Below are 6,000 nucleotides of genomic sequence, written 5' to 3' on the forward strand. Positions count from 1 at the left end.
GGCAGACTGGTACACTTTTGAAAAGGTTTGGTTTCACTGTACTCTGTTAAGTCTTCAAGGAATGCTAACGCTTCCTCCTGCCATGAAAGGCAGGAAGTGAAGTTAACATCAGGGGCTGGAGGCCGGATGGCCCTCAAGGGCTGACTGTAGGGCTCTTGACCTCTGGAAATAGCAGTGAAAGAGTCCTGCATGACTCATCGCCCCAGGCAGTGGGGTTCTGGAAGAGAACTACCACACAGCTCATGTCTAGTCTGTTAGAGGACCACCCAAGTGGAAAGGGGACAATTTGGGTCTCTCACTTGCCTATTGCACAAGTGTAGCAGTCACTTTTGTTTAGTGTGAGAACAGAATATTTAATGCATTCCAGCCAAGAATTTGCGTCCTAATACCCTGTTTCAGTTGCTATAGTTTGTTTTAAATCTTTAATCTCTACAATAGCTACTTTGGTTTTATCATTGGGTATATAACAAGAGAACTTAGGAGAGGGAGAAGGGGGTGCAGGAGGTGGGGAAGCAATGAAGCACATTTCAAAGGATCCTATGGAGTTTCCCTGAAACTTCTGCTCTGATACCATAGAATAGGCTTAATGAAGGGGAAGAACTCTGGGGAGCAGAGATGGTAATCTGTACTGGATTACATTGGTTCAGCTGACAATTGGGAGGGGTAACTCCTTTAGTGAAATGAATATATGGTTTCAAGAAACTCCAAGTACTAGTTGGGGCAGTCCATCCTTGCTCTTTAGTATTTCATAGAGCATTGGACCAACTTTGGCAGAAAAGCTCTGCTCTAGGAGGACAAGATTTCCAGTTCATACTGGAATCTTTGTCAAACTATTCCCAGACTAACTTATCCCAGTTAACAGATTTCCAGTCTGAGGAGAGCTAGGAAGGACAAAGATATTTTTCTGAAGTGGAGAGTTTCCTCTGGCTTGGCAAATCTCCACAGGGCATCACAAGGCAAGCATCAGAAGTAATAGTTTGGGGTGAACTCGACCTAGGTACATTAATAATGAGAGGACTAACAATAGAAGGGGAAAAGAAAGAGATGCAACATAAGAGGATCAAACCCATTTTAGCTTTAGCTTGGTTGGAGTTGGTGCTGGAATAGCTGTCTATGATTCTGAAGGGGGTGCTGCTCTTTTGACCCGGGTGTGATGAGTCCATCCTCTTTCTGCTGTTTGAACTGTGGCCTCGGTGTTTAGAAACACTAGGTAGGGTCCTTCCCAAGCTGGTTTGAGTTTTCCTTCTCTCCAACTTTTCATGAGGATGTGGTCCCCAGGCTGATGTTGGTGTACTGGAAACTCTAGGGGCGGCGCCTATGCTAAAAGGACCTTTAGTTCTGAGGGAAGAGAAAGTGGAAGATAAACCAAGTGTATAATTTCTAAGAAACTGATCTTTTGTTTCAAATGTCGAATGATCAGTAGTAGAATGTAGATAAGGCAATTCATAAAGGTTAACAACCAGCGGGTTTTAATTTCTCCTTACCACTAGAGTGCTCAGTAATTGTACAAGTTTGTTGTTTTTCTTGTTATTAGTTTGTTTCTGTTTTTGTTGTTGTTTTGTTCTTTTTCCCATTTGGGTTACATCAACTCTATCTGACTGATCACATCTGAAGGAAAATTCCAAATTATGGGGAACAAGGCCTTCGAAGTGCCTAAATTTCCACATACAAAAACGGTGGTGTGGTGTTGGGAGAAAAATGGCCAGCAAAAGGTGGTGGTGGGTGGTGGGGGAAAGGAAAAGTTTTTTATTTTGACTATTTAAGGGGTTTTATTTACATAACAAGGCCACCTTTTAGCTAGGCAGGCCAAACTGAAACAGCAATGGCTGTCACCCCACACTGCAGTTCCATAGCTAAGGGTTCTGCCTTCTTTTTTCCACCATGACAGCCTGGTTTTGTTTCCTAAATCAAGTCCTTTCCAGTTTGATACTTGGTACTTCTGAAATAGCAGCAATTTGTTTTAGCTGAAATATGGTAATGAGATTTAAAAAAAAAATTTTTTTTTTCTTTTTGAGGTGGAGTTTCGCTCTTGTTGCCCAAGCTGGAGTGCAATGGTGCGATGTCGGCTCACTGCAACCTCTGCCTCTTGGGTTCAAGAGATTCTTCTGCCTCAGCCTCCCAAGTAACTGGGATTACAGGTGCATGCCACCATGCCCCGCTAATTTTTTGTATTTTTAGTAGAGATGGGGTTTCACCATGTTGGCCAAGCTGGTCCTGAACTCCTGACCTCAGGTGATCTGCCCACCTCAGCCTCCCAAAGTGCTGGGATTACAGGAATGAGCCACTGCACCCAGCCTTAAAAGGAATTTTTAAAAGGTACTCAGCGGTTAAAAGTCAGCTTAATTAAAAGATAACTTTCAATATGTGTGTATATGTGCATGCGTGTGTGTGTTTGTATTTAATAGGCCTTCAAGTTTTTATTTTGCTCCTAGGACCTTGTTCCTTTTTTGAGCTTAAGTTTTCTTCTTTTCAGTTGACTGAATTCTGTTTTCTGAATTTACTGCTGCTGTCTCTCCTTTCTCTTGCACGCTCTGCTGCATGAGGGACTTCAAATAGTTTATAATAGCCTGGGGTTTCTTTCTTTTTTTTTTTTTTATACTTTAAGTTCTAGGGTACATATGCATAACGTGCAGGTTTGTTACGTATGTATACGTGCCATGTTGGTGTGCTGTACCCATCAACTCGTCATTTACATCAGGTATAACTCCCAATGCAATCCCTCCCCCCTCCCCATAATAGGCCCCGGTGTGTCATGTTCCCCTTCCCGAGTCCAAGTGATCTCATTGTTCAATTCCCACCTATGAGTGAGAACATGCAGTGTTTGGTTTTCTGTTCTTGAGATAGTTTGCTGAGAATGATGGTTTCCAGCTGCATCCATGTGTCTACAAAGGACACAAACTTACCCTTTTTTATGGCTGCATAGTATTCCATGGTGTATATGTGCCCCATTTTCTTAATCCAGTCTGTCACAGATGGACATTTGGGTTGATTCCAAGTCTTTGCTATTGTGAATAGTGCCGCAATGAACATACGTGTGCATGTGTCTTTATAGCAGCATGATTTATAATCCTTTGGGTATATACCCAGTAATGGGATGGCTGGGTCATATGGTACTTCTAGTTCTAGATCCTTGAGGAATCGCCATACTGTTTTCCATAATGGTTGGACTAGTTTACAGTCCCACCAACAGTGTAAAAGTGTTCCTATTTCTCCACATTCTCTCCAGCACCTGTTGTTTCCTGACTTTTTAATGATTGCCATTCTAACTGGTGTGAGATGGTATCTCATTGTGGTTTTGATTTGCATTTCTCTGATGGCGAGTGATGATGAGCATTTTTTCATGTGTCTGTTGAATAGCCTGGGGTTTCTTAAAGAAGATGGAGAAGGTGCCAGACTCCCTTTGGGAGAGACCTGTTTTTCCTTATGGAACCCTGAGAGTGTAAGCAGACAAGTTCATCTCAGCTCTTAAATTGCTTCCTTTCATGTTGTGTTACCTGATTTATTGACTAGAATAGTTATTGCAACAGAGGCTACTCTTGGGTTTCTAAGGAAGAGTGTAGTTTAGACATTTAGAAATGCCTTTGTTTAAAAAAAATTTTTTTAAGTGCACTGTAAAAGCATCATGTGGTCTAGCCTCATAATAATTCTCCCCTTTTGGTGACCCAGGATTCGATGTGGGCTCTGCCCAGAGCTCAGAGATCCAGTTAAAAGATAGGTAGTTCCTAGCTAAATAAAATTGGTTTCCTCATACAATCTTATGATAGATTTCTATAATTTTATGTTTGGCATCCATCTTTAATCTCCCTCTAGCACCATTAGACTTTTTCTCTCAGTACTTTAAGATGTAAATTTTGCTATCTGATTTTTTGTCTAAGAGTTATTTTCCTTCAATATACAGATTTAGGGCTATTTATCTGACAACTGCCTAGGGTAGCAAACAGATTATTGAGAATTTGAAAGTCTAAGACAAGAAAAAAAGGTTTTTATGAATCTATAAGATATACTTCTATTGTCATGCCTAATATATCTATGTATTTATGTGTTGTGTACACAATGGTTTACTACATACATATATATGAGCTCTAATTAATTGACAAGAAAAAAGTGCTTGAATCAAATACTTTATCAGGAAAAAAGAAAAGACTAGACAAAAGCTTTTTCAAGGTTGTATAACTTAAGTAAAATTTTTAATAAATAAGTTGGCATTAAAATTATTGGTAAAGTAATATTAGAAATGTCTTCAGAACTCCCAGAATATATTTTTATTTGCATTTATTGATCAAGCAATTTTATACTTATCCCTGCCAAATACTATAAGAGGTCAAAATTTGGCATAGGGGTTACAAAACTATAAACCCAGCCCAAAACAGAATGATCTTTGCTTGTGTAATATTTAATAAATAAGATATTGATATTGGTTTAAGGAAAATGGCTACATCTTGAATTATTCAGTAAAATTCCTATAACTTCTAATCTTGTGGCTTTAGGCAGTTTAGTTCACAGGCAGTAAGGTTTGTTTTGGGAAAGGACTGTTATCATCTTGTTTCAAAACTAAAGTAGAAATTAAATTCCTCCCAAAGTTAGTTTGGCCCACGTCCAGGAATGAACAAGGACGGCTTGGAGGTTAGAAGCAAGATGGAGTTGGTTAGGTCATATCTTTTTAAGTGTTTTGGTTATAATTTTGCAATGGTGAGTTTCATATCTTTAAATGATGACTATCGCAATTTTCATAGTCTAGGTAAACAATTAAAATAAGATAATTAGGTGAATGTAATGGAATAAATACTTATAGACTTGTCATAATTTGGAATCTGAAGTTAAATTAAATAATAGATATTTCATTATTTGAATATTTTTTAATAAAAATATATTGTAGGAAAATATTCTTTCTAAAAAAAGTGTCTTTTTAAAAAAGGTGAACAACTTTTGTCTAATTCAAAGCATTTTTAAAGGTTATGGGCCAGTTGCGGTGGCTCACGCCTGTAATCCCAGGACTTTAGGAGGCTGAGGCAGGTGGATCACCTGAGATCAGGAGTTCAAGACCAGCCTGACCAACATGGAGAAACCCCGTCTCTACTAAAAAAATACAAAATTGGCCAGGCGCGACTCACGCCTGTAATCCCAGAACTTTAGGAGGCCGAGGCGGGTGGATCACGAGGTCAGGAGATCGAGATCATCTTGGCGAACACGGTGAAACCCCATCTCTACTGAAAATACAAAAAAATTAGCCGGGTGTGGTGGCAGGCACCTGTAGTTCCAGCTTCTAGGGAGGCTGAGGCAGGAGAATGGCGTTAATCTGGCAGGCGGCAGAGCTTGCAGTGAGCGGAGATCATGCCACTGCACTCCAGCCTGGGCGACAGATCGAGACTCCGTCTCAAAAAAAAAAAAATAAAATAAAATAAAAATAAAAAAACCCCAAAATTAGTGGGGCATGGTGGCGCATGCCTGTAATCTGACCTCCTCGGGAGGCTGAGGCAGGAGAATCACTTGAACCTGGGAGGCGGAGATTGCAGTGAGCTGAGATCATGCCATTGCACTTCAGCCTGGGCAACAAGAGTGAAACTCTGTCTCATAAAAAAAAAAAAAAAAAAAAAAAAAAAATTCTGTGCAGTACAGAAGGGTGCTATAATGAGCCACCTTTGTTCTCAGTGGCAACCACCCTGAGTATGCTGTTGTTTCTGTTAGCACTTCAAGTTAGGTGATATGGAAACCATCTACTTTGTAATTTTCTGTTTCATGTGGTATTTCTAATTCTAGGGTGAATTTTCATTTCTCAAACACTGGATTTAAGCTTGAAACAGTATGACATGTATTTATTTTTAAAATTATGTTCCTACTGGTTATTCAGAAATAAATAGGATCCAGGTGGCCTCCTGAGGCCTTTCAGTCTCCTCTTAACATTGCCAAAGTGTATGAGCTTCTAAATACTTTACATAGAATCGTAATACTTATATTATTGCAGTAGGTTACCTCTTGCATCTCTACACATGAGCTTTGATT

The sequence above is a fragment of the Trachypithecus francoisi genome, unplaced genomic scaffold (assembly GCF_009764315.1).
Source record: "Trachypithecus francoisi isolate TF-2019V2 unplaced genomic scaffold, Tfra_2.0 Lachesis_group17, whole genome shotgun sequence".
NCBI classification, from domain to species: Eukaryota; Metazoa; Chordata; class Mammalia; order Primates; family Cercopithecidae; genus Trachypithecus; species Trachypithecus francoisi.